The sequence below is a fragment of the Manis javanica genome, chromosome X (assembly GCF_040802235.1).
Source record: "Manis javanica isolate MJ-LG chromosome X, MJ_LKY, whole genome shotgun sequence".
In the NCBI taxonomy this organism is placed as follows: Eukaryota; Metazoa; Chordata; class Mammalia; order Pholidota; family Manidae; genus Manis; species Manis javanica.
The window spans coordinates 17,389,144-17,411,156 of NC_133174.1; the positions used below are offsets into that span (position 1 = coordinate 17,389,144).

The following is a 22,013-nucleotide window of genomic DNA, read 5'->3' on the forward strand; positions in this document are numbered from 1 at the left end:
AGTACGATGTAAGCTGTGTGTTTTTCATTGATGCTCTCTACACTTGTCCCAGTTTTAATGGGCTAAAATTGGCTACGGGTTCAGGTGTTCTCAGTGTTATCCCTCCATCATAAAATTCAACTTTCACCTCTCATCTAGAGGTTTTAATCTCCACTGATAAGTGTAACCTAAATCCATAACTTCATTAGGGATGGCAAAATATTGGTTTTCTAGTTCTCTCATTCTTTCTGCATTTTTTTTTTTTGTGGTCTGGAATTCTATGAAGAAGAAATTTCCTCCATTAGCTATTTGGTATCCTTGGAGTCCTGCCTAGGAACAGGAATGCCAGGATAAATGCTTGATTCTTTCTCTCTATCAATTTGCAGAGCTATGAGATGGGACTCTAGCATGGTGGGGTTTGTTAAAATTAGCTCTGTGGGCTTATGTATATATTTTATGTATTTCAATCAATTACAGTTATTTTCTGATATAGTATATTTCTGATGTTCAAATTATCCTTTGTTTGGCCAGTGGGGTCCCTTTAAGTTATCTCCTTCTCTCCTGATAGCATCCTTGCAAGCTGTACCAAATTTGTCTCTACATTTCCTGTCTATTTTTGAATGAGCTATTTGAGGGCTTTCATTTTCTTATTTAAAATTAATCTGTTTAAGAATTTAAAAGTCACCCAAAATACTGATTTTGTTATACCCATACATTTTGGTATATAGTACTTAGATTCCAATTCAACTGTAAATACTCTGTAATTTCTTTTTTGATTTCCCTTTCTAAAAATCAGCTTTATTGAGATATAATTCACATACTATATAATTTACCATTTAAGATGTATAATTCAGTTATTTTTAGTATATTCAGATATACTAGATATGTGCAACCATTACCACAATTATAGAACATTTTCAACACCTCAAAAACAAACCCTTCCCCTGAGTACCCCTCCTCCACCCCTAAACAACCACTAATCTACTTTCTGTTTCTATAGATTTCTATATTCTGGACTCTTATATGACAAGAGTCATATAATATGTGGATTATTGTAACTGTCTTCTTTCACTTAACATAATGTTTTCAAGGATCATCCATTTGTAGCATCTATCAGTAGTACTTCATTCATCTTTATTGCTGAATAATATTCTATTGTATGGATATACCACATTTTGTTTATCCATTCATCAGTCGATGAACATACCTTTTGGCCATTATGAATAATGCTGCTTATAAGCATTTGTGTACAAGTTTTTATGTGGACATATGTGCCCATTTTTCATTTCTCTTCAGTAATACCTACAAGTGGAATTACTGTGTCATATAGTAACTTTATATTTAATCATTTGAAGAACTGTCAGACTATGTTCCAAAGTGACAGTACCATTTTGCATTCCCACCGGCAATGTGTGAGGGTTCCTATTTCTCCATGTCTCACCAACATTTGTTATGAGGACTTTTTCTCCTTTGGCTGCATTCTTTTTGCTTTATATTGTTTACAGCAGGCTTTTCTTTTTAAACTAAAGTCTGTGGTTTACAATAGGGTTTACTCTGTTGTACATTCTGTGGGTTTTGACAATTGTATAACTCACATATCCACCATCACACTATCATACAGAATAGTTTCACTGCCCTAAAAATTCCTTTGCTCTACCTACTCTTACCTCCTTTCCTTCTTCCCCTCAAACCCTTGGCAACCACCTATATTTTTACTGTTTCCAATTTTGCCTTTTCCTGAATGTCATATAGTTGGAATCTACAGTGTTGCCTTTTCAGGTTTTAAAGTTCCTCTATGTCATCATGGCGTGAAGGCTCATTTCATTTTATCACTGAATAATACTTAATTGTATGAATGTACCAGTTTGTTTATTTATTCAACTGTTGAAGGATATCTTGATTGTTTTCACATTTTGGCAATTAGGAACAAAGCTGCTATAAACATTCATATCAGATTCTTGTTTGGACATAAGTTTTCAGTTCATTTGGGTAAATACCAAGGAGAGTGATTGCTGGATCATGGTAAGAGTATATTTAGTTTTTTTTAAATTTCTTTATTTTTATCCTTTTGAAGAACATTATGTTTACTAGGCTCTCTCCTACCCCAAGTCCCCCCCCCACAAACCCCATTACAGTCACTGTCCATCAGCATAGTAAGATGTTGTAGAATCACTACTTGTCTTCTCTGTGTTGCAATGCCCTCCCCTTTCCCCCACCCGCACATTATACATTCTAATCATAATATCCCCTTTCTTCTTCCCCGCCCTTATCCCTCCCTACCCTCTCATTCTCCCCAGTCTCTTTCCCTTTGGTAACTGTTAGTCCATTCTTGGGTTCTGTGATTCTGCTGCTGTTTTGTTCCTTCAGTTTTTCTTTTGTTTTTATACTTCACAGATGAGTGAAATCATTTGGTATTTGTTTTTCTCCACTTGGCTTATTTCACTGAGCATAATACCCTCTATCTCCATCCATGTTGTTGCAAATGGTAGGATTTGTTTTCTTCTTATGGCTGAATAATATTCCATTGTGTATATGTACCACATCTTCTTTATCCATTCATCTACTGATGGACACTTAGGTTGCTTCCATTTCTTGGCTATTGTAAATAGTGCAGTGATAAACATAGGGGTGCATCTGTCTTTTTCAAAGTGGAGTGCTGCATCCTTAGGGTAAATTCCTAGAAGTGGAATTCCTGGGTCAAATGGTAAGTCTATTGTGAGCATTTTGAGGAACCTCCATATTGCTTTCCACAATGGTTGAACTAATTTACATTCCCACCAGCAGTGTAGGAGGGTTCCCCTTTCTCCGCAACCTCGCCAACATTTGTTGTTGTTTGTCTTTTGGATGGTAGCCATCCTCACTGGTGTGAGGTGATATCTCATTGTGGTTTTAATTTGCATTTCTCTGATAACTAGCAATGTGGAGCATCTTTTCATGTGTCTGTTGGCCATCTGAATTTCTTTTTTGGAGAACTGTCTGTTCAGCTCCTCTGCCCATTTTTTAATTGGATTATTTGCTTTTTGTTTGTTGAGGAGCATGAGCTCTTGATATAGTTTGGATGTCAAGCCTTTATTGAATCTGTCATTTATGAAAATATTCTCCCATACTGTAGGGTACCTTTTTGTTCTATTGATGGTGTCCTTTAATGTACAGAAGCTTTTCAGCTTGATATAGTCCCACTTGTTAATTTTTGCTTTTGTTTTCCTTGCCTGGGGAGATATGTTCGAGAAGAGGTCACTCATGTTTATGTCTAAGAGGTTTTTGCCTATGTTTTTTTCTAAAAGTTTTATGGTTTCATAACGTACATTCAGGTCTTTGATCCATTTCAAATTTACTTTTGTGTATGGGGTTAGACAATGATCCAGTTTCATTCTCTTACATGTAGCTGTCCAGTTCTGCCAGCACCATCTGTTGAAGAGACTGTCATTTCCCCATTGTATGTTCATGGCTCCTTTATCGAATATTAATTGACCATATATGTTTGGGTTAATGTCTGGAGTCTCTAATCTGTTCCAATGATCTGTGGCTCTGTTCTTGTGCCAGTACCAAACTGTCTTGATTACTATGGCTTTGTAGTAGAGTTTGAAGTTGGGGAGTGAGATCCCCGCCACTTTATTCTTCTTTCTCAGGATTGCTTTGGCTATTCGGGGTCTTTGGTGTTTCCATATGAATTTTTGAACTATTTGTTCCAGTTCATTGAAGCATATTGTTGGTAATTTGATAGGGATTGCATCAAATCTGTATATTGCTTTGGGCAGGATGGCCATTTTGATGATATTAATTCTTCCTAGTCAAGAGCATGGGATGAGTTTCCATTTGTTAGTGTCCTCTTTAACTTCTCTTAAGAATGTCTTATAGTTTTCAGGGTATAGTTCTTTCACTTCTTTGGTTAGGTTTATTCTTAGGTATTTTATTCTTTTTGATGCAATTGTGAATGGAATTGTTTTCCTGATTTCTCTTTCTATTGGCTCATTGTTAGTGTATAGGAAAGCCACAGATTTCTGTGTGTTAATTTTGTATCCTGCAACTTTGCTGAATTCATATATTAGATCTAGTAGTTTTGCGGTGGAGTCTTTAGGGTTTTTTATGTACAATATCATGTCATCAGCAAATAGTGACAGTTTAACTTCTTCTTTACCAATCTGGATTCCTTGTATTTCTTTGTTTTGTCTGATTGCCATGGCTAGGACCTCCAGTACTATGTTAAATAACAGTGGGGAGGGTGGGCATCCCTGTCTAGTTCCCAATCTCAGGGGAAAAGCTTTCAGCTTCTCGCTGTTCAGTATGATGTTGGCTGTGGGTTTATCATATATGGTCTTTATTATGTTGAGGAACTTACCTTCTATACCCATTTTGCTGAGAGTTTTTATCATGAATGGATGTTGAATTTTGTCGAATGCTTTCTCAGCATCTATGGTGATGATCATGTGGTTTTTGTCTTTCTTTTTGTTGATGTGGTGGATGATGTTGATGGATTTTCGAATGTTGTACCATCCTTGCATCCCTGGGTGAATCCCACTTGGTCATGGTGTATGATCCTTTTGATATATTTTTGAATTCGGCTTGCTAATATTTTATTGAGTATTTTTGCATCTATGTTCATCAGGGATATTGGTCTGTAATTTTCTTTTTTGGTGGGGTCTTTGCCTGGTTTTGGTATTAGGGTGATGTTGGCTTCATAGAATGAGTTTGGGAGTATTCCCTCCTCTTCTATTTTTTGGAAAACTTTAAGGAGAATGGGTATTAGATCTTCTCTGTGTTTCTGATAAAATTCCCAGGTAAATCCATGTGGCCCAGGGGTTTTTTTCTTGGGTAGTTTTTTGATTACCACTTCAAGTTCTTTGCTGGTAATTGGTTTGTTTAGATTTTGTGTTTCTTCCTTGGTGAGTCTTGGAAGGTTGTGTTTTTTCTAGGAAGTTGTCCATTTCTTCTAGGTTTTCCAGTTTCTTAGCATATAGCTTTTCATAGTAGTCTCTAATAATTCTTTGTATTTCTGTTGGGTCCATTGTGATGTTGCCTTTCTCATTCTGATTCTATTGATGTGTGTTGATTCTCTTTTTCTCTTAATAAGTCTGGCTAGAGGCTTATCTATTTTGTTTATTTTCTCAAAGAATCAGATCTTGGTTTCATTAATTTTTTCTATTGTTTTATTCTTCTCAATTTTGTTTATTTCTTCTCTGATCTTTATTATGTCCCTCCTTCTGCTGACTTTAGGCCTCATTTGTTCTTCTTTTTCCAATTTTGATAACTGTGATGTTAGACTATTCATTTGGGTTTGTTCTTCCTTCTTTAAATATGCCTAAATTGCTATATACTTTCCTCTTAAGTCTGCTTTTGCTGCGTCCCACAGAAGTTGGGGCTTTGTGTTGTTGTTGTCATTGATTTCCATATGTTGCTGGATCTCCATTTTAATTTGGTCTTTTATCCATTCACTATTTAGAAGCATGTTGTTAAGCCTCCATGTGTTTGTGAGCCTTTTTGCTTTCTTTGTACAATTTATTTCTAGTTTTATACCTTTGTCGTCTGAAAAGTTGGTTGGTAGGATTTCAATCTTTTGGAATTTACTGAGGCTCTTTTTGTGGCCTAGTATGTGGTCTATTCTGGAGAATGTTCCATGTGCACTTGAGAAGAATGTGTATCCTATTGCTTTTGGGTGTAGAGTTCTATAGATGTCTATTAGGTCCATCTGTTCTAATGAGTTGTTCAATGCCTCTGTCCTTACTTATTTTCTGTCTAGTGGATCTGTCCTTTGTAGTGAATGTTGTGTTGAAGTCTCCTAAAATGAATGCATTTCATTCTATTTCCTCCTTTAGTTCTGTTAGTATTTGTTTCACATATGCTGGTGCTCCTTTGTTGGGTGCATAAATATTTATAATGGTTATATCCTCTTGTTGGACTGAGCCCTTTATCATTATGTAATGTCCTTCTTTTTCTCTTGCTACTTTCTTTGTTTTGAAGTCTATTTTGTCTGATACTAGTACTGCAACAACCTACTTTTTTCTCCCTATTGTTTGCATGAAATATCTTTTTCCATCCCTTGACTTTTAGTCTGTGCATGTCTTTGGGTTTGAGGTGAGTCTCTTGTAAGCAGGATATAGATAGGTCTTTTTTTTTTATCCATTCATAGTGACTCTATGTCTTTTGTTTGGTGCATTCAGTCCATTTACATTTAGGGTGATTATTGATAGGTATGTACTTATTGCCATTTCAGGCTTTAGATTCGTGGTTACCAAAGGTTCCAGGTTACTTTCTTTAGTATCTAAGAGTGTAACTTAACTCACTTAGTATGCTGTTACAAACACAATCTAAAGGTTCTTTTCTATTTCTCTTCCTTTTTTTCCCTCCTTCATTCTTTATATATTAGGTATCAGATTCTATACTTTTTCTCTATCCCTTGATTGGCTTTGGGGATAGTCAATTTAATTTTGCATTTGCCTCGCAATCAGCTGCTCCACCCTCCTTACCATAATTTTCCTACCTCTGGTGACAGCTATCCACCCCTAGGAACACTTCCATCTATAGCAGTCCCTCCAAAATAGACTGCAGAGATGGTTTTTGGGAGGTAAACTCTCTCAGCTTTTGCTTATCTGGAAATTATTTAATCCCTCCTTAAATTTAAATGATAATCTCGCCGGATAAAGTAATCTTGGTTCCAGGCCCTTCTGCTTCATGGCATTAAATACGTCATGCCACTCCCTTCTGGCCTGTAAGGTTTCTGCTGAGAAGTCTGTTGTTAGTCTGATGGGTTTTCCTTTGTATGTGATCTAATTTCTGCCTCTGGCTGCTTTTAACAGTCTGTCCTTATCCTTGAGCTTTCCCATTTTAATTACTATGTGTCTTGGTGTTGTCTTCCTTGGATCCCTTGTGTTGGGGGATCTGTGGATCTCCATGGCCTAAGAGACCATCTCCTTCCCCAGATTGGGGAAGTTTTCAGCTGCTACCTCCTTGAAGACACTTTCTATCCCTTTTTCTCTCTATTCTTCTTCTGGTATCCCTATAATGCGAATATTGTTCCACTTGGATTGGTCACACAGTTCTCTCAATATTCTTTCATTTTTAGAGGTCCTTTTTTCTCTCTGTGCCTCAGCTTCTTTGTATTCCTCTTCTCTAGTTTCTATTTCATTTATTGTCTCCTCCACTGTATCCAACCTGCTTTTAATACCCTCCATTGTGTTCTTTAACGATTGTATCTCTGACCTGAATTCATTCCTGAGTTCTTGGATGTCTTTCCATACCTCCATTAAGATGTTGATTATTTTTATTTTGAACTCCCTTTCAGGAAGAGTCATGAAGTCCATATCATTTAAATCTTTCTCAGGAGTTGTATTAACAATTTTACTCTGGACAAGGTTCCTTTGGCGTTTCATGTTTGTATATGGCACCCTCTAGTGTCCAGAAGCTGTAGTCTCTGGAGCTGCTGAGCCCCTGAAGCAATGTTGGGGGTCGCAGGGGAGCGGTACTGGTGCCTGGGGGGAGGAAAGAGCTGTTCCCCGCCTCCTGGCTCCTGTGCCTGTCTCCATTGCCTGAGCCAGTGGGCCAGGCACACAGGCTTTTTTTTAATCCCAGAGCAGCCAGATATGGATCCCTGCTTTCCACAAGCAGCCAGAATCCCAGTCTCCCCAGGAACTCTGCCTGTATTAACTTTCCATATGAGTCTCATGAAAGCACCATGAAATGTAGGTTTGTGCTCCCAGAGCAGATCTCCAGAGCTAGGTATTCAGCATTCCCAAGCCTTCCACTCCCTCCCTGCTCCATTTGTCTTCCTCCCACCAGTGAGCTGGGGTGGAGGGGGGGGGGCTCGGGTCCTGCAGAGCCACAGCTCTGGTACGTTACCCCGTTCGCTGAGGTCTGCTCTTTTCTCCAGGTGTGTGCAGTCTTACACCGTCCTCTTTCCTGTTGCTCTCTCAGGATTAGTTGCACCAATTAAGTTTTCTAATTGTATCCAGTTTTAGGAGGAAGCCTCTGTCTCTCCTCTCACGCCGCCATCTTTAATCCATTTTTTTGGAGAGTATATTTAGTTTTGAATGAAACTGGCAAACTGCGTTCCAGAGTGGCTGTGCATTTTGCATGCTCACCTGCAGTAAATGAGAGTTCATATTGCTTATTATGACTTCTTGATTCCAGCCATCCTAGTGCGCATAAGGTGTATCTCATTATTGCTTTGATTTGCCTTTTTTCCCTGATGGCTAATGATGTTGAACATCGTTTCATGTACTTATTCGCCATTTGGAATGTTTATTCAGATCCTTTGCTTATTTTAGAAATGGTGTTGTCTTTTTATTATTGTTGTTAAAGTTTTTATACTAAATACAAATCTCTTAACAGATTTATAATTTGCAAATATTTTCTCCCATTCTTTGAGTTTTCTGTGTACTCTCTTTATGGTGTTTTTTGAAGCACAAAAGTTTTTCATTTTGCTGAAATCCAATTTATCTGGGTTCTTTTGTTGCTCATGCTTTTGGTATCATATCTAAGAATCCTTTGCCAAATCATGATTTACTCTTAAACCCATGAGTTACTTAGCAGCATTTTAGTGTTCTAAACATTTTTTCAGCATTATTGAAGAATAAATGACTAAACATTTATTTTTTAATATCTTTTTATTCTTTTCTATCAGAGTGAGGTCTGTTTAATATTGATTATTTGAAATTTGTTGAGACTTCCTTTGTCACTTATATTTGGTCATTTTTTATAAACATTTCACATGTAATTGAGAATAATGAAACGTTTTTCTTGTTAGTGAGTTTATCTTGTTTTGGGTTTACAGATCTAGAATATATAGATAGTTATATCTTTCTCCAAATTTGGGAAATTTTTAGTCATTATTTCTTCAAATATTTTTTCTTCATGAATCTGTTCTGATCTCCTAGGACTCCAGTGATACCAATGGCTGACCTTTTGATACTTTTTCACAGGTCTGAGGTTCTGTTAAATTTCTTCAATCTTTTTTTCTGTTCTGTAGATTCAGTAATTTCTGTTGATCTATCTTCAAGCTCATGGACTCTTCTGTCAGCTGTGATGGTTAATTTTATTGGTCAACTTGGCTAGGTTATGGTACCTAGTGTTTGATCAAACACTGTTACAGATATTGTTGTAGAGACATTTTAAATATGTGATTAACATTTAAATGATCAGCAGACTTTGAGTAAAGCAGATTATTTTCTATAATGTGGGGCTGGCCTTATCCAACCTGTCAAAGGCCTTAAGAAAAAATACTGACCTCCCCTGAGGAAGAAAGAATTCTGCCTTGAATTCATATATATATATTTATATATATTTATAAACTTTATCACTGAACTTTTGCAGGTTTACTCCAATGAGTCACACTAAAAAAGGACCCACAAACTTCCAAAGTGCTCCCTAGAGGGCAGTATTGTCCCTATTGAGCCCATCGCTCTTAAGAGACAATTGCTGTTTCTTTTCTTTTTTTTTTTGGTATCATTAATCTACAATTACATGAGGAATATTATGTTTACTAGGCTCCCCCCTTCACCAAGTCCCCCCCACAAACCCCATTACAGTCACTGTCAATCAGCGTTGTAAGATGCTGTAGGTAGAGTCACTACTGAGACAATTGCTGTTTATTTTGACTGAGGTTACATTTTGCCCAGAGACTGGTTGGGTTGCGAAATCTGGGCTGAAGATCTCCAGTTTCTCATGATCTCTAAGACTAGACTAATCCCCTTTTTATAGGCAAAATGACATATTTCAAAATTTTAAAGTAGGGGTTGTATCTGCAGTCCACATAATCCTCCTTTATATATGTATATAAAATGTATAAAATACATAAATATATATTTATATGGTATATAATATATATGATGAGGGTTTTATATATATTATGTATGTGTTTTTGTGTGTGTGAATATATATATATAGTATATATAATCTATTGAGATCATCTGGGAGTTTTTTATTTAATAGACTGTATTTTTAGCCTCTAAAATTTCCATTTGATTATTCTTTATAGGTTTTTTTTCTCTGCTGAGAACTGTTATTTCATTTGTTTAAAGGGTGTGTTTACCTTACAAAGCATAATTATAACAGCTTTAAAGACTTTGTTAATTTTAACATCTGGGTTATCTTGGATTTGGCATCTGTTGAATGTCTTCCTTGGGAATTAGTCACATTTTCTTGATTCTTTGTATGTCAAGTAAATTTGGGATGTGTACTGGATATTTTGAATCTTATCTTGTAAGAATCTATCTGGATCTTGTTAAAGTCCTCTGTGGATATGACTTTTTCTTTTAATTAGGCAATCAACCTGGTTAAGTTCAGACAAGTTCTAGCTCACCTTCTGTGTGCAATGGTCGCAATGTAAGCTCAGTTTTCAAAGCCTTTGCTCTGATGCTTTGGGCTTATCCCACATGGTCCATTCAGATGGTAGTTTGAGTGGTGTTTTATATTGTAGTTCAGTTCTCAAAGTCTTTGCTGTGTTACTTTAGGTTTATCCTATGTATGCTCACCTCAGAGATGAGCCTGGGATCTGTGCTGGTTCATATAGAATTAAAGGATCCCCTTTTCCAGCTTCCTCTCTTTATAATTCCTTTCATACTTTGAAGCTGTCAGGGGTGCATTTTATCAGTCCTCTGACCAGAAATGTAGGGTTCCTTGGAGTGTTTCTCATTCTGCCTACATCAGCTCTGCTGGAGACTTTTCCTTTCAATGTGGTGAAAGAAAGATTAATAAAAGTGGGTAAAAGTCACCCTGGTATGAGCCACTTCTTCTATTTTGAGTTCCCTTCCCAATACACTTGCTTTTGCTTACTTTTCAGAGTTCTCAGGTAGTTGCTTTTCGGGTTTTTTTCCCTGGAAGATTGTAGTTGTTGTAAGTTGGAGAGATAAACTATAGTGGGCTTACTCCATTTTACCTGACATCAGAAATCAGTACATCCATAGTATTTCTTTTAGTGAGAGTCTGTGAGTGATAAACTACTTCTCTATTTGTGAATGTCTCTATTTTGCCTTTACTCTGGAATGGTAATTTACCTAGGTATAAAATTCAATGTTGCTAGTAATTTCCCTTTTTCTTAACACTGAAAATACCATTCCACTGTCTTCTGGCATCAGCTATTGGCTGATGCAGAGTTTGCTGATAATCTAATTTTCATTTCTTAGTGGCAGGGCCTTTTTTCTCTTGTGGCTTTTAAGATTCCCTTTATCACTGATGTTTTGCAGTTTCGCTCCAATGTGCCAAAAAAGTACCCACAAACTTCTAAAATGCTCCCTAGAGGGCATTATTGTCCCTATTGAGCCCAAAGCACTCAGAGACAATAGCTGTCTTTTTGACTGAGGTTGCTTTTTGCACAGAGATGGGCTGGTTGTGCAATCTGGGTTGTAGATCTCCAGTTTCTCATGATCTCTGCAGCTAGAGTAATCCTCTTCTTATAGACAAAATGACATGGATTCCAAAATTTCAGAGTAGGGGTTATACCCACTATCCACATAATCCACATTTCTGGATTTATAGTCTATTAATACCTATTTCTTTCATCCATTCATAGAAATATGCAGCTTTCCCTAAGGTTTAGCTAACTTCCTTAAGTCCTTCATTGCTTTGTGTTTGTTTATTCCTCTTAAGATATTTAAATATATTTCAGAGTAACTTAAAGCTACTTAAGGCTATCACACTGGATCTTTTGGACTCCTACCTTCTTTCCTCCAACATTCATTTACTTAATGTTAATTGAATTGAATATACCAGGTTCTATACTAGACCTGGGGACAAAGAGAGAAATAGAACCCAGACCGTTTTCTCAAGGTTCCAGCAGACTCTTCAATGCATAATTAATCCAGACAAGAGTTTCATGACATAGAATAGAGTTTTAAGGAACATGTGAACATGCCAGAAAAGTCTTTGACTTCAGTAACTTAATCTCTTTTTTACTGGGTATGGTATTTTTGGTCAGGAGAACTTACCCCTTGTTCTTCAAGCTTCCATAAGGCCAACCCTGTTACTTTCTATAAAATATATTACAGTAATGTTTATTGACCCATGTACAAGGTGATTGTGAGATTTCATGATATTTACTGTCAAGTCTCATTCAATAGAGAAATTGTTACTGAAAATAGTACTTTTGGGAAATGTTATTTTGTCAGGCTGAATTATTTGTTCTATAATATCTTGTGCTGAACCTGAAAGTAATAGACAAATATTCAAAATGAATCTGATTATTTTCTTCTTTTACCTGTATTAATAGTATCTTTTCAAGTGGGCATTTGACATTTAATTTTTGAGCAGAAATAATAGAAATCTAAATTTATTTGTGTAATTTAAAAAATTTAATATTTTTACTAAATATTCAGAAAAGAAGTTGTTGGTTTACATTAGGGACATCTTTGTTCATGGTTGTCCTGAGCTTGGGCTTGGAATTTCTATATCATGTGTTTATTAAAATTATGAAGAATCAAGCTACATATTTCACTGTTTTTAAAAAATATTTAAAAAGCAGAAGTGTGCCTTATTTGGGGAAATAAGCATTGTTAATGAGAAGCAAATTATTTCTATGATAATATTTCCTAAATTAAAATTCTGTTAATTGAATGCTATTCTAATATTTATTAGAGAAACTTACACATGAAAAAATTATTTTTAAACCATGAAATACTATACTATTATAATTTGTAATAATAATTTAAAAGAATCTTAAGGCTAAAATTATGAAGTGTTTTCATAGACTTAGTTTACTTAAATGAGCAAGGCTGTAAGAGAAAAAATATAAATGAATAAATGTTCCCCTTCAAAGAGAGGAAGAAAGGAAAAACAGAAAGAACAGGAGATTTTTCAGTTTTAGTTTTTTATTCACAATTTAATGTATGGTCCTCCAGGGGATAGGACCAGAGGTTCCATTATTTGTAAAGATACTAGGATAAAATCCAAGAAATTGAGGAAAACACTACTATTAAAATTGAATTTAAAATATTCATATAAACCCATGATTAAATAGTGTATTAGTTGTCTATTGCTACATAACAATATTACCACAAACTTAGAGGCTTAACAGACACATTTATCTCACACTTCTGTGGCCCAGGAGTTTGGGCATGGCTTAGTTAGATGCTCTGCTTCAGGGACTAACAGAGCTTCAGTCTAGGTGTTGGCCAGGGCTATCATCACATCTGCTTCCCAAGCTCACATAGTTGTTGGCAGCTTTTCATTCCTTGAAGGCTGCTGGACAGAGGGTCTCAGTTCCTTGCCAAGTGGCCCTCTCCATTGGCAGCTCATAGCACAGCAGCTGGCTTCTTTAAAGCCAGCAAGGGAAATAGTCTCCTTCAAGACTGGCCTTAGTCATACATACTATAATCATATATGTAATCATGTGCATCCTGTCACTGTACGCTGCTGAGCAGAAGCAAGTCATGGTTCTCCCCAGGTTTAGGAAGAGAGCACACAGGGGCATGAACACCAGGAGGCAGGAATCATGGGGCCACCCTAGAGCCTGTCTGCCACAGTATGTATTTTTTTCTAGCTCTGTCCATTGAAATGGCCTAAAAGTAGTGTCACCCAAGCAATAATGAACACCCCTAGTCCTCATGTTGTGGTCTCTGAAAACCATTCCTCATTAAAGGGAAGCTGGGCCTTTGGATAAATAGCTTATTCCAGGGCTGGGGCAGAGAAAGTACAAGGAAACCCAGGTTTATTTTGTTGTGCTAGAAATCAGTAAAGTTCTCAAAAATCAATGGGATAATATTCCACTAGCCACAGTCTTGATATTTACAGCATTATAAAGACTAATGGTGGCAGTGAGTGGAAATAGATGGAATCTATGAAAAGTCATTATTTAATAATGATGTTCAAAATAGAGAAAAATCTGAAAAATTTTATTTGTCACCATTTGAGGCAGCTATTAAATCAACTACTTACTATGCAAATTGATAATTAATGGTAAAGAATTAAACTTTTTATCTTGCCTTTTCAGTAGAATCTGTATTTCAGGTAACCAGATATCCCCAGTAGATGAGGGAAAGCTCTACTTCACAGATGAATGCTAATTAGTAACTATAGAAGAGATGATAGGTTTTGAAAAACATCACAAACTTTAATGAAATTACCACGATTATCATTATCATACTGATCATCAACTGCTGTTAACAAGGTTGATGGGAATTGGATATTTTTAAAATTAAAAAGTAATAATGGTCACCTCCTAGTTTCAGGCAAAAAAATATAACTAAAAAATGGGATTAGACAGTCATCACTTTAATCCAGTAATCAATTCTTAGCATCATTAAAGGGCTAACCACATATTATATTTCTTCAGATTGATTCAGCATGAATAACCATTCCCTTTAGAATATTCTAGCCAAATAATAAAAATGTTCCAGTCAATGCAGGAGATAGGAGAACAAACTAAACAGCACCAAGAGGTAACAACTTAACAAACCCAGAAGGTGGCACATTCTTCAGAACAACTGTAGGATCATCTCTTCAATTGTCAGCATCATTTAAAAAGGGACCTAATAATCAAGTGCTATTATATGTGGTCCTTGAACAGATCCTGATTTGCACCAAACCACTATTATAGGCATTTTTGTGTCATTTGGGTAATTTCTAATATAGTCTAGATATTTGTTGAACTGGACAGTGGAGTTCATTGAAAAGTAGGTTATAAAAAGCATGCAAAAAATACACACATAGGAAAAGATCTGGAAGTACGGGTACTAAGGTGTTAACAATGGTGGACCTCTGCAGGAGGGGGACATGTTCATGAATTTCCTATTGTTGCTGTAACAAATTACCATGAATTTAGTGGCTTAAAACAACACAAATTTATCCTCTTACACTTTTGGAGGTCAGAAGTCTGAAATGAATCTTATGGGACTAAATTCAAGGTGTCTGCAGGACTGGTTCATTTTGGAGGCTCTAGGGTAGAATCCATTCTTTGCCTCTTCCAGAAGGCTTCTGGAGGCTGCTGGCATTCCTCGAATCTAGCTGCATCACTCAAATATCTGCTTCTCTCATCTCATCACCTTATCTGCCTTCTGATTCTCCTGCTTCCCTTTTATAAGGACCCTTGTGATTACATTGGGCCCACCTGCATAATCCAGAATAACCTCCCCATCTCAAGATCCTTAAGATAGTCACATCTGCAAAGTCACTTTTGCCACGTAAAAGGTTCTAGGGATTAGGTCGAGGATATCTTTGAGGGTGGCTGTTATTCTGTCTACCACAGAAGGTGATGTTTTTACTTTTTTGTGTGTGTCCATATTTTGTAATTTTATATAATATGTATGTATGTATTTAAATGTATTAGTTAAAAGTAGAAAATGTTGGAGTTTAATATCAAGTGACATGAAATGGGTTATTTACAATTTTATCTGCCTCCATGTGAAGCTTGAGCTTTACATCCAGTTATTTTCTTATATTTATACTAAATCAGAAAATTCAAATTTATAATTGTACATTGCCAAAAATGGCAGCAAGTGTTTGGTAACTGGGTCAGAGACTTATGTATGTTGAATTGAACAAGGACCTATAAATTGAGAAGTCATTTCTTCCATTCAGTGTGCCTCCAGACAATAAGTGGGTGAAGTATCAAACTCAAATTCTGCACCAATGAATGTTTCACCTTGTGAGTGGGCTTCACTGGGAGCAGTACCAATCGGAGGTATGCTTTGAAAACATATGGGGTTATTTTGGTTGTTAGAGTGTTTGACAGGAATCCCTTGGCCAGGGATCTCCTGGCAGTTAGTGGGCAGGAGCCAATAATGTCTTAATGTCCTTCAATGCATGTGACTTTCTTTACAAGGATGAATTTTCCTACATCTTATATAATTTTCCAATGTCCCCCTAGAATTCATGTATATGAAAAACCTATTTGTAATTATCTGAGCCCAAACCTAACCTAATTTTGCATGTAAATTCAAAGTACTTTTTTCTAATACTTACTGTTTAAGATATGGAATGCTTTCACAAATTTGTATGTCATTCTAGTGCAAGAGCCATACTTAACTTTCTCTGTATAATTCCAATTTTAGTATGTTGCTGATGAAGTGAGGAAAAATCAAAGCAGTTTTTGCAGTTTTAATATCCTGGAATTTTCCAGGAATGGAACTACTGTGTAAATTGAAAGGAGTGTATATTGTTCTGTTTGGAACTTTACCAAGAATGGTTTACTGTTTTAGAGAATCACACTGATATCAATGCCATTTATGGACTATGTTGGATATCTTACATTTGTCCTTCCAACTTCACTCCACCCTCTCTACCTGCTCTGTGCCCTGTGAAGGGACTATATCAACAGGTTTGCTTGTGCTCTAGTTTTTGGGTAAGTTCACTTAATGGAAAGTATGGGCAACTCTGGAAGATGAAAGGGTAGTGAGGTATGCCACTTGAAATGACCATCAGGAACTAGGTGTTATCTGATTCATGAAAACATAAAATTGGATGTGACAACAGTATTTCACTAGGAAATGATCACACTATATATACAATTGAGCCCATGGGACTTGCTTCTATTGATTTAATGCTCCCTTATCCTACAGTTATGGCTTCCCAGAGAGTTCCCTATGACTGGTTAACAAAGAAAAAGTACTGGCCTCGTTTATGCACAGTTTGTTGTGGATGGCAGCTGCATTCTAGCTCCTGAAAGCCGATGGTGAATATTCCTAGGGACAAACCTTTGGGTAGTACATCTTATTGTCTGCTTCATGTGGATGGCAGATTTTCTCTCTGGGCATATAATATTGTTGGGAAATGCAATCTGTCACAGTCTGGAACTTCCCTATTTGTTCTTCTTTTATGCAAGGCCCTGACCCCTCTTTACTGGGGTCATTTCTCAGGGCTGAATTTGCAGGGAGCTACCTTGAGTGATGAGTTGATATCTCCTAGGACAAAGAGCAGGCTTGCTATAAAAGATGTGAATTACCTAAGGCAAGTATTTCTCAGCTACTTTACATAGTGTGTCCACCTGGGCCCCTCCACATGGCCCCTGTGGGACTTGGGGACGTGGAGAACCTACAACAAATATTTGTTAAATGATTTGAAGTTAGTTTTACAAGCCTTTTGGATAGTATGTGACTTGTACTTGATTTTGCATTGAGAGGTGTAATTTGGAATTATTCCTCTGCAGTTTTGGTCCCTTAGGGAAAATTTTTGCCATCTGTATGTTTGACTGACTTATTTTTTTCTTTGTTCAGGCAAAAGTCCACTGGCAGAGGTATTGCTGCACATCTGTTGGAAAAAACAAAAGTTCCAAAGACTTCATGAAACCATTTGACAAAGTTTCATAGCAAACAGTACTAAGGACTAGAGGTGAATGGATTGCCAATATAATAAATCAGAAATTCAAATATTCATTGTAAGTTTTTCCTATTCACACTGTAGATGGACAACATTTCATGCTCATATTCCAGTTTATAATTCTATTTTGCCCCTTTCCTTTCCATAGTAAGTTTTAATCTTAGACCAGTCTTCATCTCTTTTAGTTCTCAGTAATGGAATTTGAGCATTTGGTCCGGAAAACCACAGACCCTCCTTACTGCTGGTATAAGAAATTCCAGCAACAGAATAAGATGATTTTCTGTTTTCGTAAAATGCCCTTGAAAATGTTATTTCTAACAAAGGGGTCTTGTAAGACACCTGGAACTCAGAACTTAGAGCATGTTTTGTGAATATAAGCTTGACCTTAAAAAGCCTGTAAATTCTTTTTGTTTGTATTGCTTAATAATGTGTTTCCCTGGTAATATTTAAATTGACATCTCCATGTCCTTTAAGCTGTGAATACCCAAGAGTTTTCTTTAATAGCCAAGTAAATAGAAAATTTGTGTGCACACAATAATTTTTCAGGCAAACGTGATAACTCTAAATTACTGAAACTGCATACAATAACTTGTATGCAAATGTTTATAGCAGCTTTGTTAATCAAAAACTGGAAACAACCAGATGTCCTGCAACAGGTGGGTGGATAAACTGGTATATTCATACAATGAAATAGTAATCAGTGATAAGAAGGAAAGATCTGTTGATTCACTGAACAATGTAAATGAATTGGGTTTTTTAGTGGTAAAATATACAAAACATAAACATAGATGAATCTTAAATGCATTTTGCCAAGTAAAAGAAGCCAGACTCCAAAGACCCCAAAGTCTTGTATGATTCTATTCATGTGACATTCTGAAAAAGGCAAAACTCAGGGGTAAAACTTAGTTTCCTATAGCTGCTATAAAAAATTACCACAGCTTGGTGGCTTACAACACAAATTCATTGTCTTACAGTTCTGGAAGCCAGAAGTCCGAAATCAGTTTCACTAGGCCAAAGTCAAGATGTTGTAGGGCTGGTTCCTTCTGGAGACTCTAGACAAAGTTCATTTTCATGACTTTTCTAGCTTCTGGAGGCTGCTTGTATTCCTTACCCTGTGACTCCATCCTCACATCATTCCAACTCTTGCTTCTATCTTCATGTCTCCTACTACCTCCTCTGACTTTCTTGCTTCTGTCTTGTAAGGACACTTGTGATCACACTTAGAACTCACCCAAATAACCCAGGATCATCTCCCCACCACAAAATTTTTAACCTTTATCACATCTACAAAGTCCTTTTTGCCATATGATGTAACATTCAGTTGGGGGGATTAGGACATGGTTATCTTTCAGGTCATTATTTGGTCTATCACAGGACAGAAAGTAGATCAGTGGTTACCAGGGCTTGAGGGAGAGGGAAGGGTTGAGTACTTAATGGGCTACACAAGTGTGCTTGTGGATATATGACACTACAATTGTCAAAACCCACAAGAAAGAACTTTACTTTACACAAAATTTAAAAAATCAACCTGGTTGTCAATGATCCAGGATGGAATGCAGAATGTGACAAAAAGGTCTAATTGTATTAAAAATGTATGACATAACTTCACTGAAGAGAGTCAGGGAAAAAGTTGCTAAACTTTGAAGAACAGTGTTTTTAAGCTCATAGATAACAGAACAGATTGATGGTTGCCAGAGGTAAGGGGCTGGGGGTGGGTGAAATGGGTGAAGGGAGTCAAAAGGTACAAAAAGTAGGAGACATGAGGATAGAAGCAAGAGTTGGAATGATGTGAGGATGGAGTCATAGTTGTAAATAAGTCATGGGGATGTAATGTACAGCATGGTGATCTAGTTAGTAATACTGTATTGTGTATTTGAAAGTTGCTAACAGAGTAGATCTTAAAAGTTCTTATCACAAGGAAAAAAATTCTGTAACTGTGTATAGTGATGGATGTTAACTAGACATTGTGGTGATCACATTGCAATATATACTAATATCGAATCATTATGTTGTACACATGAAACTAATATAATGTCATATGTCAATTATACCACCATAAAAAAAGAAAAATGGTGTTTTGACTAGCTAATGTAAGGCTAACAACAAAAAGAATTGTACATAAATTCTGTACTCTAGTTGGCAGATATAGAAATATAGATATGTATGTATAAATAGGGTGGTATATTTAGATACATTTCCTGGCTCTGACTGCTGAGATGGTCTTGAAGCAGTGACACCCCACCAGCAATAAGCACACTTATCACTCAGATCTTTGTTTCTAGATACCATTTTCCAATAAACAGGGTCAGGGCTCCTTGAAGAAGTGACTGATTTTAGGGCTGGCACAGGCAAGATATAAGGTAAGTGCAGAAGATCTGCAGGACCAGAATAAGACAGCCCAGAATATGAGCCTGCACCTGACCACTCCAGACTCTTGCTGTGATGTATGTTCTGACTTTCACACTTTTGCTATACTGTGCACTTTTCCTGAAAGAACCTGTACATACTATAATGTCTTGTGAGTCCTCTTTAGCAGTTGAACCCTGTTTAAATGCCACTTTAGTGCAGCTATATATTCAATTTTTGTAAACGATACATGATTCCTAGGGAAAAAAGGTGTATTGTCTAGTATACCTGTTTCTTTTCAGGAAGCTATTAAAGAAGACCTATTAATCATATTACAAAACGATTCTCTATATGTCTTCATACTTTGGCTTTAAAAATTTCACTGCCAGGGAGCCAAGATGGCGGTGTGAGTAGAGCAGTGGAAATCTCCTCCCAAAACCACATATATTTATGAAAATATAACAAAGACAACTCTTCCTAGAATAGAGACCAGAGGGCACAGGACAACATCCAGACCACATCCACACCTGCGAGAACACAGCACCTCGCGAAGGGGGTAAGATACAAGCCCCGGCCTGGGGGGACCCGAGCGCCCCTCCCCCCAGGTCCTGGTGGGAGGAGAGGAGTCAGAGCCGGGAGGGAGAGGGAGCCCAGGACTGCTGAACACCCAACCCCAGCAATCCAGACCAGAGCACAGACACAGTGCATGTGTGGGGCCCTGGATACTAGGGAAACAGGGCAGCAAGGCAGGTGAACGGGTCCCTGAGGGTGGCGCCAGAGAACAAAAAAAATGTGAGCGGCTTTTTTTTTTTTCTTTGGCGAGTGCTTTTTGGAAGACTTAAAGGGACAGGGACCCCAATACTAGGGAAACAGGGCAGCAAGACCGGTGAGCGGGTCCTTGAGGCCAGCGCCTGAGGACAAAGAAAAGAGAGCGGCTTTTTAAAAAATTACTTATTTAATTTAATTTTTTTTTGTTTGTTTTGGTGTGTGCTTTTTGGAAGTCTTAAAGGGACAGGGCGGGACACTTAGTCCAGAGGCAGGGAAACTAGGGATCTCTGGGCACTCTAACCCCCTGGGCAGCAGGGAGCACGGAGGCCCCTCACGGAGATAAATAGCCTCCCGTTCCCCCTCTAATGCAGCTCCACCATTTTGGAGCAGCAGCCTGAGCCAGGCCATGCCCACAGCAACAGTAGAGATAAACTCCATTGCAGCCGGCAGGAAGCAGAAGCCCTTTCTGCACACAGCTGCCCAGCACAAGCCACTAGATGTTGCTGTTCTCCCAGGAAAGGAAGGCCACAAACCAACAAGAAGGGAAATTCTTCCAGCCATCACTCATCCCAGCTCTGCAAACTATTTCTATCACCATGAAAAAGCAAAATTACAGGCAAACCAAGATCACAGAGACAACACCTGAGAAGGAAACAGACCTAACGAGTTTTCCTGAAAAAGAATTCAAAATAAAAATCATAAACATGCTGATGGAGATGCAGAGAAATATGCAAGAGCAATGGGATGAAGTCCAGAGGGAGATCACAGATGCCAAGAAGGAGATTACAGAAGTGAAACAAACTCTGGAATGATTTATAAGCAGAATGGATAAGATGCAAGCGGCCATTGATGGAATAGAAACCAGAGAACAGGAACGCATAGAAGCTGATGTAGAGAGAGATAAAAGGATCTCCAGGAATGAAACAATATTAAGAGAACTATGTGACCAATCCAAAAGGAACAAAATCCATATTATAGGGATACCAGAAGAAGAAGAGAGAGAAAAGGGGATAGAAAGTGTCTTTGAAGAAATAATTGCTGAAAACTTCCCCAAACTGGGGGAGGAAATAATTGAACAGACCACAGAAATACACAGAACTCCCAACAGAAAGGACCCAAGGAGGACAACACCAAGAAACATAATAATGAAAATGGCAAAGATCAAGGACAAGGAAAGAGTTTTAAAGGCAGTTAGAGAGAAAAAGGTCACCTATAAAGGAAAACCCATCAGGCTATCATCAGACTTCTTGACAGAAACCTTACAGGCCAGAAGAGAATGGCATGAGATATTTAATGCAATGAAACAGAAGGGCCTTGAACCAAGGATACTGTATCCAGCACGATTATCATTTAAATATGATGGAGTGATTAAACAATTCCCAGACAAGCAAAAGCTGAGGGAATTTGCCTCCCACAAACCACCTCTACAGGGCATCTTACAGGGACTGCGCTAGATGGGAGCACTCCTAAAAAGAGCACAGAACAAAACACCCAACATATGAAGAATGGAGGAGGAGGAATAAGAAGGGAGAGAAGAAAAGAATCTCCAGACAGTGTATATAACAGCTCAATAAGCGAGCTAAGTTAGGCAGTAAGATACTAAAGAGGCTAACCTTGAACCTTTGGTAACCACGAATTTAAAGCCTGCAATGGCAATAAGTACATATCTTTCAATAGTC

The 22,013-nt window shown here is 37.4% G+C and overlaps 1 long non-coding RNA gene and 1 other non-coding gene across 3 annotated transcripts in view; one reads left to right on the forward strand and one right to left on the reverse strand.

Annotated features, from left to right (window-relative positions):
* Positions 1–20,273, forward strand: part of LOC118973893 (uncharacterized) — a 39,214-nt gene extending 18,941 nt beyond the window's left edge. Inside the window, exons 2-4 of one of the 2 annotated variants that reach the window (XR_005063414.2) lie at positions 15,484–15,586; positions 16,464–16,576; positions 17,118–20,273. This is a non-coding gene — a long non-coding RNA (uncharacterized lncRNA). Of the gene's footprint in view, positions 1–15,483; positions 15,587–16,463 lie in introns of both variants that reach the window. The other variant, XR_012127431.1, reaches the window with a different exon arrangement.
* LOC118973912 (U6 spliceosomal RNA) lies at positions 15,873–15,978 on the reverse strand. Its single transcript, XR_005063436.2, has one exon. It is a non-coding gene; the product is annotated as a U6 spliceosomal RNA (small nuclear RNA).
* Positions 20,274–22,013: the final 1,740 nt, after the last annotated feature.